This window comes from Artemia sp. Qi Xiang Cuo, chromosome 4, assembly GCF_049724085.1.
Source record: "Artemia sp. Qi Xiang Cuo chromosome 4, ASM4972408v1, whole genome shotgun sequence".
Lineage (NCBI taxonomy): Eukaryota > Metazoa > Arthropoda > Branchiopoda > Anostraca > Artemiidae > Artemia > Artemia sp. Qi Xiang Cuo.
The window spans coordinates 74159743-74173744 of NC_142797.1; positions in this window are offsets into that span (position 1 = coordinate 74159743).

Below are 14002 nucleotides of genomic sequence, written 5' to 3' on the forward strand. Positions count from 1 at the left end.
CATTTTCTTGATTTTTCAAAGTTCATTTTGAATTTCTTTCGTTGAAATGCAAGAGTTGGAATATTTCAGTAGTGTTTGGTTGTGGTTTACCTTGTCACAGTTACATTTTCTTGATTTTTCAAAGTTCATTTTGAATTTCTTTCGTTGAAATGCAAGAGTTGGAATATTTCAGTAGTGTTTGGTTGTGGTTTACCTTGTCACAGTTACATTTTCTTGATTTTTCAAAGTTCATTTTGAATTTCTTTCGTTGAAATGCAAGAGTTGGAATATTTCAGTAGTGTTTGGTTGTGGTTTACCTTGTCACAGTTACATTTTCTTGATTTTTCAAAGTTCATTTTGAATTTCTTTCGTTGAAATGCAAGAGTTGGAATATTTCAGTAGTGTTTGGTTGTGGTTTACCTTGTCACAGTTACATTTTCTTGATTTTTCAAAGTTCATTTTGAATTTCTTTCGTTGAAATGCAAGAGTTGGAATATTTCAGTAGTGTTTGGTTGTGGTTTACCTTGTCACAGTTACATTTTCTTGATTTTTCAAAGTTCATTTTGAATTTCTTTCGTTGAAATGCAAGAGTTGGAATATTTCAGTAGTGTTTGGTTGTGGTTTACCTTGTCACAGTTACATTTTCTTGATTTTTCAAAGTTCATTTTGAATTTCTTTCGTTGAAATGCAAGAGTTGGAATATTTCAGTAGTGTTTGGTTGTGGTTTACCTTGTCACAGTTACATTTTCTTGATTTTTCAAAGTTCATTTTGAATTTCTTTCGTTGAAATGCAAGAGTTGGAATATTTCAGTAGTGTTTGGTTGTGGTTTACCTTGTCACAGTTACATTTTCTTGATTTTTCAAAGTTCATTTTGAATTTCTTTCATCGAAGTTCAACAATTTAAAATTTTCTGTAGCGTTTGGTCGCTGATTCCCTTGACGCTCTTACTGCTACTTGTTACTTTTAAGTACATTTCGATTTACTTACGATGTAATTCATTTGATGGTAACTGATAGTAGAGTATGTATGCTTTTCACATTGTATCTCATACATTTGATTTATTTTATTTGTTACATATTTTACTAACATCGTGGTAATTAACTTTTTTGAATATTTCAGTAGTGTTTGGTTATGGTTTACCTTGTCACAGTTAAATTTTCTTGATTTTTCAAAGTTCATTTTGAATTTACTTCGTTGAAATGAAAGAGTTGGAATATTTCAGTAGTGTTTGGTTGTGGTTTACCTTGTCACAGTTACATTTTCTTGATTTTTCAAAGTTCATTTTGAATTTCTATCGTTGAAATCCAAGAGTTGGAATATTTCACTAGTGTTTGGTTGTGTTTTACCTTGTCACAGTTACATTTTCTTGATTTTTCAAAGTTTATTTTGAATTTCATTCGTTGAAATGCAAGAGTTGGAATATTTCAGTAGTGTTTGGTTGTGAATTACCTTGTCACAGTTAAATTTTCATGATTTTTCAAAGTTCATTTTTAATTTCTTTCGTTGAAATGCACGAGTTTGAATATTTCAGCAGTGTTTGGTTGTGGTTTACCTTGTCACAGTTACATTTTCTTGATTTTTAAAAGTTCATTTTGAATTTTTTTCTTTGAAATGCAAGAGTTGGAATATTTAAGTAGTGTTTGGTCCTGGTTTACCTTGTCACAGTTACATTTTCTTGATTTTTCAAAGTTCAATTCGAATTTATTTCTTTGAAATGCAAGAGTTGGAATATTTCAGTAGCGTGTGGTTATGGTTTAACTTGTAAAATTTAAATTTTCTTGATTATTTAAAGGTCTTTTTGAATTTCATTCGTTGAAATGCAAGAATTTGAATATTTCAGTAGTGTCTGGTTTGTCTTTGACATGTCAATTTTATATTTTTGTGATTTTTCAAAGTTTATTCTGAATATCTTTCTTTAAAATGTAAGAGTTTGAATCTTTCATCACTGTTTGTTCCTGGTTTAAATTGTCACAGCTACAGTCTCTTGATTTTTAAATGTTAATTTTTAATTTCTTTCGTTGAAAAGAAAGAACTGGAATATTCAGTAATGTTTTGTTGTGGTTTACCGTGTCACAGGTAAATTTTAATGATTTTTTCATTTTTAATTTGAATTTATTTAGTTGAAATGAAAGAGTTTGATTTTTTTAGAAGTTTCTGGCTATGGTTTAAAATGTAACATTTACATTATCTAGAATTATAAAAGTTTATTTTGAATTTCTTTCGTTGATTTGCATGAGCTGGATTATTTCAGAAGTGTTTATTTGTGTTGTACCTTTTCAGAGTCACATATTCGTGATTTTTCTAATTTCCTTTTGAAGTCATTTCGTTGTAAATCATGATTTGGATTATTTTAGCAGTGTTTGCTTTTAATTTAACCTGTCTCAGTAATATTGTCGTGATTTGACAAAGTTAATTATTAATTTCTGTCTTTGAAATGAAAGAGTTGTACTATTTCTGAAGTGTTTGGTTATGGTTTACCTTGTCACAGTTATATTTTCTTGATTTTTCAAAGATCATTTTGAATTTCTTTAGTTGAAAAGCGAGAGTTGGAATATTTCAATAGTGTTTGATTATGGTTTACCGTGTCAAAGTTACATTTTCTTGATTTTACAAAGTTAATTTAAATTTATTTCATTGAAATGCAAGAGATGGAAAGTGTCAATAGTGTCTGGTTATGGTTTACCTTGTCAAAGTTAAATTTTCTTGATATTTCAAATTTCATTTTGAATTTCTTTCGTAGAAATGCAAGAAAAGGAATATTTCAGTAGTGTTTTGTTATGGTTTACATTGTCACAGTTACATTTTCTTGATTTTTCAAATTAATTTTTAATTTATATCGTTTAAATGGAAGATTTTGTATATTTCAGTAGTGTTTGATTGACGTTTAACCTGTCGCATTTACATTTTCTTGATTTTTCAAAATTAATTTTGAATTTCATTCGTTGGAATGCAAGAGTTAGAATATTTCAGTAGCGTTTGGTTGTGGTTTACAATGTCACAGTTAGAATTTCGTGATTTTTCAAAGTTCATTTTGAATTTCTTTCGTTGAAATGCAAGAGTTGGAATATTTCACTATTGTTCCGTTGTGGTTTACCTTGTCAAATGTACACACATGTATACACATATACACACGTGTGCTTATCATGAGTGCTCATGATAAGTTCACTTAACCTTTTCCGGTGAGTATGGTTAGGTTAGACTAGATTAAGTTAGGTTATATTAGACTAGGTTAGGTTAGCCTACGTACGCTTCACTTAGGTTAGCTTAGGTTAGGTGAGAGACATGCGAAAAGTTAGGTGTATGATTAGGTTAGGTTTAGTTAGATTAAGTTAGTTTAGGTTAAGTTAGGTTTGGCTAGGTTCGCCTACGTACGCGCGCGAACGTAGGCTAACCTAGCCTAACCTAACTTAACCTAACCTAACCTAAGCTAATCATACACCTAACTTTTCGCATGTCTCTCACCTAACCTAAGCTAACCTAAGTGAAGCGTACGTAGGCTAACCTAACCTAGTCTAATCTAACCTAACTTAATCTAGTCTAACCTAACCATACTCACCGGAAAAGGTTAGGTTAACTTATCATGAGCACTCATGATAAGCACATGTGTGTATATGTGTATACATGTGTGTACATGTGACAAGGTAAACCACAACCAAACACTAGGGAAATATTCCAACTCTTGCATTTCAACGAAAGAAATTCAAAATGAACTTTGAAAAATCAAGAAAATGTAACTGTGACAAGGTAAACCACAACCAAAGACTAGTGAAATATTCCAACTCTTGCATTTCAACGAATTAAATTCAAAATGAAGTTTGAAAAATCAAGAAAATGTAACTGCGACACGGTAAAAGTTAATAAAACCCTACTTAAATATTCCAAATCTTTCATTTAAAATATAGAAATTAAAAATGAATCTTAAAAATCTAGAAATTTTAACTGTGACAATATAAACCATAACAAAACACTACTGAAATATTCCAACTCTTTCAATTCAAAGAAATAAATTAGAAATTAGCATTTAAAAAACAACAATATGTAACTTTGACTTTGTAAACCACTAGCAGACACTGCTGAAATATTCCAACTATTCAATGAAAGCAATTCAAATCAGCCTTGAAAAATCATGAAAATGAAAGTGTGACATGGTAAACCACACCCATACACTATTGGAATAGTCCAACTCTTGCATTTCAACGAAAGAAATTCAAAATGAACTTTGAAAAATCAAGAAAATGTAACTGTGACAAGGTAAACCACAACCAAACACTACTGAAATATTCCAACTCTTGCATTTCAACGAAAGAAATTCAAAATGAACTTTGAAAAATCAAGAAAATGTAACTGTGACAAGGTAAACCACAACCAAACACTACTGAAATATTCCAACTCTTGCATTTCAACGAAAGAAATTCAAAATGAACTTTGAAAAATCAAGAAAATGTAACTGTGACAAGGTAAACCACAACCAAACACTACTGAAATATTCCAACTCTTGCATTTCAACGAAAGAAATTCAAAATGAACTTTGAAAAATCAAGAAAATGTAACTGTGACAAGGTAAACCACAACCAAACACTACTGAAATATTCCAACTCTTGCATTTCAACGAAAGAAATTCAAAATGAACTTTGAAAAATCAAGAAAATGTAACTGTGATATTTTAGACAACACCCATACACTTCATAAATATTAAATATCTTCAATCACAACGAAAGAAATTATAAGAGATATGTGAAAATACACTTAAAATATAGTGATTCAATTAAAAAAAAATAAAATCAAAACTGTAAAATAACGAAAATAGATAATATACTTAAGAACAAATTATTGAACTATTAAAAATAAATAAAATTTACCTGTTACAATGTGTACCACAACCAAACACTACTGAAATATTTCAACTCTTGCATTTCACCGAAAGAAATTCAAAATAAAGATTGAAAAATGAATAAAATATAACTTTGACAAGTTAAACCACAACAAAGCACTACTGAAATAATCCAACTCTTGCATTTAAAGGAATTAATTTAAAAATTAACATTTAATAATCAAGAAAATGTACCTGTGACAAGGAAAACCACAAGCAAACCCTACTGAAATACTCCAACTCTTTAATTTAAACGATATAAGATAGATAAGACATTTTAAAAATATATTTAATTAACAAGATACCATGAACTAAAAAGACTTTAACAAATGAACAATTAAATATCTTTAAAAGATAATAAATAAGAAAAAAAAGAACTTTGAAGAATAAATAAAATTAAAAATTGAAAAGGTAAACCAAAAACATACACTACTGAAATATTGCAACTCTTGCATTTCAACTAAATAAAATCACAATAAACTGTGAAAAAGCAAGAGAATATAACTATGACAAGGTAAACCACAATCAAACACTAGTGAAATATTACCAATCATTCATTTCAATGAAAGAAATCCAATATGAACTTTGAAAAATCGATAAAATTTAGTTATGACAAGGTGAACCACGACCAAACGGTACTGAAATATTCCAACTCTTGCATTTTAAATAAAGATATTCAAAATAAACTTTTATAAATCACAAAAATATAACTTTGAAAAGGCAAACCACAACCAGACACTACATAACTATTCCAACTCTTGCATTTCAAAGAAATAAATTAAAAAATACCATTGAAATATCAAGAAAATGTAAATTTGACAAGTTAATCCACAACCAAACGCTACTGAAATATTCCAACTCTTGCATTTCAACGAAAGAAATTCAAAATGAACTTTGAAAAATCAAGAAAATGTAACTGTGACAAGGTAAACCAGGACCAAACACTACTGAAATAATATAACTCTTGCATTTCAACGAAAGAAATTCAAAATGAACTTTGAAAAATCAAGAAAATGTAACTGTGACAAGGTAAACCACAACCAAACACTTCTGAAATATTCCAACTCTTGAATTTCAACGAAAGAAATTCAAATGAACTTTGAAAAATCAAGAAAATGTAACTTTGACAAGGTAAACCACAACCAAGCAATACCGAAATATTCCAACTCTTGCATTTCAAAGAATGAAATTCAAAATGAACTTTGAAAAATAAAGAAATTTTAAATGCTACAATGAATAACAAACACATACAATTCATAAATATTACAAATATTTCATTTCAAATAAAGAAATTCAAAAGTTACATTGCAAAATCAAGAAACAGTAACTGTGACAAGGTATACCATAACCATACACTACTGAAATATTCCAACTCTTGCATTTCAAAGAAAAAAATTCAAAATTATATTTTAATAAAATATTATATTTTTCTTTTAAATTCAAAACAACAAAAATACGCTTCTTAATGAGTCATAAAAGTTATTTAAAATTTTTGTAATTAAAAATGAGCTTTTAAAAATCGATTGGATTTAACTGTGTAATTGTAATCAACGACCATATATAATTGAAATAGTCCAAATATTGCATGTCAAAGAAAGAAATTCAAAATAAACTTTGAAAAATCATGAAAATGTAATTGTGACCCGCTAAAACACAACCAAACAATGTATAAATAAACAAACTCTTGCATTTAAACGAAAGAAATTCAACTTAACATTGAAAAATAACGAAAATGTAACTGTGACAAGGTAAACAAAAAGCAAACACTACTGAAATATTTCAACTCATGCTTTTCAATGAAAGAAATTTTAAATGAGCTTTGAAAAGTCCAGAAAATGTAACTTTGACAAGGTAAACCCTAACCAACCACTACTGAAATATTCCCACTATTTCGTTTAAAATAAATAAATTCAAAATGAACTTTGAAAAACCACGAAATTCTAACTGTGACAATGTAAACCACGACCAAACACTACTGAAATATTCCTACTCTTGCATTTAAACTAAAGAAATTATTAAATAAATTTTATTTTTAAATATATTCTACCTTTTTCAAGTATAACCACAACCATACACTTCTTATATAGTACAACTATTGCATTTCAACGAAAGAAATTCAAAATAAACTTTGAAAAATCATTAAAATGTAACTGTGACAAGGTAATCCACAACCAGACACTGCTGAAATATTCTAACTCTTGCATTTCAATGAAAGAAATTCACAAGAACTTTGAAAAATCAAGAAAATGTAACTGTGATAAGGTAAACCACGACCAAACACTACTGAAATAGTCCAACTCTTACTTTTCAAAGAAAGAAACTATAAATGAGCTTTGAAAAATCAAGAAAATGTAACTGTGAAAAGGTCCACCACCACCACACGCTCCTGAAATATACCAACTATTGCATTACCAAAAAAGAAATTAACATTGAACATTGAAAAATCAATAAAATGTAACTTTGACAAGTTAAACCACAACCAAACACTACTTAAATATACCAACACTTTATTTACTACGAAATAAATAAAAAATGAAATTTTAATATACAAGAAAATGTTACTTTGAATAGTAAAACTACATACTAACCCGTCTTAAATATTAAATATAGTGCATTTCAATTAAATAAATTCAAAATGAACTTTGAAAAATCAAGAGTAAGTATCTGTGACAAGGTAAACCCTAACCAAACACTGCTGAAATATTTCAACTCTTGCATTTCAACGATAGAAATTCAAAATGAACTTTGAAAAATCATGAAAATGTAACTATGACAAGGTAAACCACAACCACACACTACAGAAATATTACAACTCTTCAATTTCAACGAATGAAATTCAAAAAGAACTTTGAAAAATCATGAAATTGTAACTGTGACAAGGTAAACCACAACCAAACACTACTGAAATATTCCAACTCTTGCATTTCAACGAAAGAAATTCGAAATAATCTTTGAAAAATCAAGAAAATGTAACTGTGACAAGTTAAACCAAAAACACACGCTACTGAAATATTCCAACTCTTGCATTTCAACTAAAGAAATTCAAAATTAAAAATTAAAAATCAATAAAATTTAAATTTTACAAGTTATACAATATCCATACAATATTTAAATATTCAAACTCTTTCATTTCAAAGAAATAAATTAAAAATTAACATTGAAAAATCAAGAAAATGTAACTGTGACAAGGTAAACCACAACCAAACACTACTGAAATATTCCAACTCTTGCATTTCAACGAAAGAAATTCAAAATGAACTTTGAAAAATCAAGAAAATGTAAATGTGACAATGAAAATCAGAAAGAAAAACAAATTATTTGTTAATTCAATAGCATAACATCTAAATTATTTCAAAATGTACAAATTAATAAAACTTACCAGAATAAGTGAACCGGTCCTAAACAAAAAAAAAAAAAAGACCTTTTAATAAAAATTAAGATATGATACTGAAAATAAAAATGAAATATTAAAAATCATGAGAATGTAACTGGGACAAGGTAAACCATGAACTAACCGAACTTAAGGGGTACTGCTCTGGCAATACAATGAAAGAAATTCAAAATGACATATGAAAAAATCAGGAGTATGCAACTGTGACAATGAACAACGCAACCAAACAATACAGAAAAATACAAAATATTGCTTTACATCGTGAGTAATACGAAATGAAATTAGAAATAACAAGTAAAAGTTACAGATTCAATTTAAAACCCAACAAACCACAACATAAAGAGACATAATAGGGATTATAATTGTAAGACTTCCAGTATGAACTTTTAAAAATATATAAGAATTACCAGTGACAAGGTGAATAGCGGCGATTCTCACCTGAAAAATTCCAACTCTTGCATTTCAAAGTAAGAAATTCAAAATAAACTTTGAAAAATCAAGAAGATGTAACTGTGACAAGGTAAACCACAACCAAACACTACTGAAATATTCCAACTCGTGCATTTCAATGAAAAAAATTAAAAATGAAGTTTGAAAAAGCAGGAAAATGTAAATATGACAAGATAAACCACAACCAAACACTTCTGAAATATTCCAACTCTTGCATTTCCACGAAAGAACTTTAAAATGAACTTTGAAAAATTAGAAAAATGTAACTGTGACATGGTAAACGACAACCAAACACTACTGAAATATTCCAACTCCTGCAATTCAACGAAAGAAATTCAAAATGAATTTTCAAAAATCAAGAAAATGTAACTGTGACACGGTAAACCACAACCACACACTACTGAAATATTCCAACTCTTGCATTTCAAGTAAAGAAATTCAAGATGAACTTTGAAAAATCAAGAAAATGTAACTGTGACAAGGTAAAGCATGATAAAATACTACTGAAATAGTCCAACTCTTGCATTTCAAAGATAGAAATTAAAAATGAAGTTTGAAAAATCACTAAAATTTACCTCTGACATTTAAAACGCCACCAAAACACTCCGTAAATCGTCAAAAACGTGCTTTAATACTAAATTATTTCAAAATGTTATTTGTCACTTGATATTAAGTATCTGCGACATGGTACACGATTTCCAATAAAGTTAGAAATATTCCATATCTTAATCTTATTTGAAAGAAATTCAAAATGAAGTTTGAAAAATCAGGCCTTTGGGGTGTCGGGTGACCTTTTTTTGGGGGGGCTGGGGGGAGGGTCGTTCTGTGTCTCAATGCACAAAAAAATATTAAAAAATGGGGAAGGGAAGGGGAGGGGAGGAGGGGAGGAGGGGAGGGGGAGGAGGGGAGGGGATGGTTGGGAGGGGGGAGGGGGATGGGATGGGGAGGGGATGGGAAGGAGGGGGGAGGGGATGGGAAGGAGCGGGGGTGGTGGAGGGAGAGGTAGGGGGCCCTTTGGGGACCAAAGGGGGGGAGGGGCTCTTTGGGGGTCCGGTGGCCCATTGGGAGCCTGGGGGACCTTTGAGGACCCGGGGAGGGCCTTTGGGGGTCCGGTGGCCCATTGGGAGCCTGGGGGACCTTTGAGGATCGGGGTAGGGGGATCGGTGCCCTTTGGGGCTTTGGGGACCGGGTGAGGGTCTGTGGGAATCCGGGGGCCCTTTGGGAGCCCTGGGAAGCTTTGGGGACCGGGGGGTTCCTTCTGGATTGGGGTATGGGGATTGGAACCCTTTGGATTGGGGTAGGGTGATCGGGGTCCTTTGGGGTTGGGGTAGGGGACCTCACAACACTGTTAAAATACAACTTGTGTATTATAACGACCACACTCAAAACCTCTTCTAAAATCATCTTTTAAATCATCTTTTAAAATGTCTCTAACTGTTTCGCCGAAATAATTCCATAAGCTGTCTAAAACGCTTTCGCCCAAATAATCCCCTAAAAGTAATTTCTGTGTGTTCCTTTTGTTTTTTGGCATCTCTGTGCTTTCACATTTCAAATTTCTAGGAAACCCTTTCCTACGTTAATCTCTTCATCTCATAAATTTTCCTAGCTAAACTATTAAGGTTTCGTTAGAATATCAATTTATCTCTCCGACTTAAAGCTCAGTGAAGCCGTATTTAAAAATAGAATTTCTATCTCTTTAGACTCCCGCATAATTCCGAGATAACAAGTGATGTCATTTATAATTCCTGACACTAAAGATCAATGAAGCCCTATTTAAAAATAGAATATTAATTTTTCTCTCTGACCTAAAGAACGTTTATCCCTCAAACCAAAAATTAAAGAAGCCATAATGTTTTTTAATTCCCCCTTCGTGAATCAATAATTTCCCCTAGAGATTATGTAAATCAAGTTTTCAGGTAAGGGTAGCCAAACAACAATGAAGCCATGTCTGTTTCTTAATTCCCCCTTCTTAAATCAATAATTTCCCCTAGCGATTATGTAAATCAAGTTTACAGGCTTGGTTCACCTAAAGATCAAAGAAACCATAATGTTTCTTAATTCCCCCTTCGTGAATCAATAATTTCCCCTAGCGATTATGTAAATCAAGTTTACAGGCTAGGTTCACCTAATGATCAAAGATACCATAATGTTTCTTAATTCCCCCTTCGTGAATCAATAATTTCCCCGCCGATTATGTAAATCAAGTTCTCAGGTTAGGCTAGCCAAACAACAATGAAGCCATGTTTGTTTCTTAATTCCCCCTTCGTGAATCAATAAGTCCCCCATCGATTATGTAAATCACCTCTCGTGTCATTACACGTGGCCAAACGACAACAAATCGATTGACCTTGACCCCCATTAGACTCGATCGATAATCCTTGAATAAATTATGTCCTGTCAGTATTCTATGCCCATATATGGTGCCCCGTTCGGAGTAGCACCCCCCTTTCTACTGTTTCTACACGAATGAGCAAATGTTTCTACACAAAATGCTTTGTAAATTGACCGAGGAAATTAAAAAGAATGAGTCAGAGGTGCTTGTAAATAAACTGGTAATTTTAAGAAATGAGGTTATTTTGATTGAGGAAAGTTTTATACGTGGGGAAGACTTTTCTGAGGGGGAACCGTCTGAGGAGAGAATTAGATGACAAAATAAATACTTGAGCTGCTAAAAGAAACTTTCGTTAAAAACTAATTTGAAACTTGATTTTTTATGGGGTTTGCCCTTCTCGTTAAAAATGAAATATTTTCTCAGAAGCAAGGCCGTATCCAGAGGTGGTTTAACCCATCTGAAACTTTTGTCAGACTCGTAAAAACACAACGAAAATGTATATAAACAGATTTTTGACGTCCCCCCCCCCTAAAAAAACAGATTATGTCTTACTTAGAAGTCAGCAAGTAATTTTATTTGCCCCTCGATCGGTGGCGTAATTTTGTCAAAATCCTGGTGGGAGGGGGCAAAGTTGGAGCCAATTTTCCCAAATCAAATTAAAATGACAGTGAAAACTGAAAAATGATCCATATATTACCATAAAGGCAAAGATATACTAAAGAAAACTGCGTGTTTCTCTGGATTCTTGAATTATGCAGGGTTATCTTAGTGACAAGATTTTTTGCAGAAACAAAATTTCAGCTGGGCGGGCAAACTGAGATCTGGGGAGGGGGGCAAAATTAGGTCTGGAGGGAGCAGTTGCTCTCCCCTGCCCCATAGCAAATTACAGCCCTGCCCTTGATCCGTTAAGAAATGGCTCACGGATTGTGATAATTTGTGGTACTTGTTAGCACCACAATTACTTTTAGAGCCTTGACTAAGTCATGGGCTGTATTTTCTTCTTTCGTGAAAGAAGCAATAGTACTCCTTACGAAATCACGCGTCGGGGTATACATTAAAGGGTTAGAAAATTCATAAGGATGGGGCTTTCCTTTTATCTTTTGGTCCATACTGACCTTCAAAATAAAAGGAAACTTTTGTTAATTTTGAAGAAACTCTTACCAAGGTTTTAGCATAATCTAGACAGGAAAATTTCAATGACAAGGACAGCTAAGAAGCGTAAATTTATATCCAATATATAGTAATAACATACATATATATAAATGCATCCGTTTTCAGCATTTGAGACTTTTATTATTGTATGCAGCATATAAACACTAATTCTGAAATAATTCTTAGTGACCTTTGAAGCCATGTATGTAGTTTTACTTACCCGTCAACTCGTTTAGAAATGCCTCGTGGATTGCCATATTGTGTTGTCTTCTTCCGTCAAGAATTTAGGGTAATGCCCTTATGCTACCATTGCTGAAACATAAAACACAAAATTCGAATACAAGAAGTCCTCAAACCGCAAACAAATATATTTTTTTTTTCATCTACCTGTCTCTATGGTAGGCCTACCCTATTTCTGTAGCCAAATTTTAGACTTGTAATAATCAATATTTAGATTTTCCCGATATGACACTAAACCAAAATATAAACTATCACAAAGGAGGGGAGGGAGCTTGGTCAAGATATAAAAATCACACTTCTTGTGTGATCGCACAAAAGAAGTGTGCCCTTAACATCAATAATTCTGTTTAAACTTGAGAGCAAATGTATTGCAGATTGTGTGTCAGTTAAAGAGAGAATACTTTCAGACTCGATCTATAAAACATCTAGGGCAAGGTGGATGGTACACAATTCAGCAGACAAAACAGAGGATCCCAATGGAATAAGAATATAAAGATTAAGGTCCAGGGATGGAAAGCATGAAGCTGTTCCACCTCTCTTTCCATGGACAGATTCATCTGTATAAATTTGTTTCTGATTAGGGTAATTTTCGAAAATTTGTTTTGAAAAATAGTTTTCACCACATGATGATATGGAATCAGGTTTTTATTTATAGGAATAAGATCATATTCACAATATGGCAGGGAGAGGTAAATCAGTCCCCCTATTTCAGAAGCCTAGAGAGAGATTATACAAATTTATAAGAATAATGGGATTTATGGGGGGGGGGTTAAAATAGAAAAGATGCATCTCTAGGAGTTCCAAGTTATAATAAGGAGTTTCCAATACACTTTGCGGAAATTAGTTGGACGACAGAAAAATATATTCGCGATTTTCAAGATTTAACCAAAAACGGAAAGTGGGAGGGCATGGGGTTATCAGACACCTCTTAGGATACTTAATCAACATTTTCTGCTACATGTTTTTGTGCTTTCTCTGTGACGCTGTACTTTATGTATGGGGAAAACTTTCATGGGGGGGGGGGCACTTTTTGGTGGGGGATGGATTTCCTGGGGGATTTTCCAAGGAGGGAAAACACCAGCCCCAATTTTTCTCACTAGACTGTTTTTTCTAAAACAAATTCTTAAAACTTTGGTTCCTATAGGCTATGGTTCCTCTTTACTGCGATGCAGCTATCGCTGCAGCCGTGATCAATAAAAAATAAAAAATAAACTTTTGAATTTAAACAGAAAGTGGAAAACCTAATCGCCTACTACTACTACTAACAACTCACCGCAGCACCAAGCTGCCTGAGGCCAACACAGCTACGCACACTCCTCCTCCACCCCAATCTATTCAAAGCCTCCTTTTTTACACCCGCCCCCGAACTTCCAATTTCATTTAAATCTTTCTTTATGACGTCCCCCCGCCCCAGACGAGGACGACCTGCTTTCCGTTTAGCCCTAGACGATTGGCTGAAAAAAACAATCTTTGGCAGTATGTCATTCTTCAGCCACACAACGTGCCCTAGCCACCTCAACCTTTCTATCATTATAGCCCTAGAGAGCGGTATTGAACCACATTTTTCGTATAGCCTATTGTTTGAAA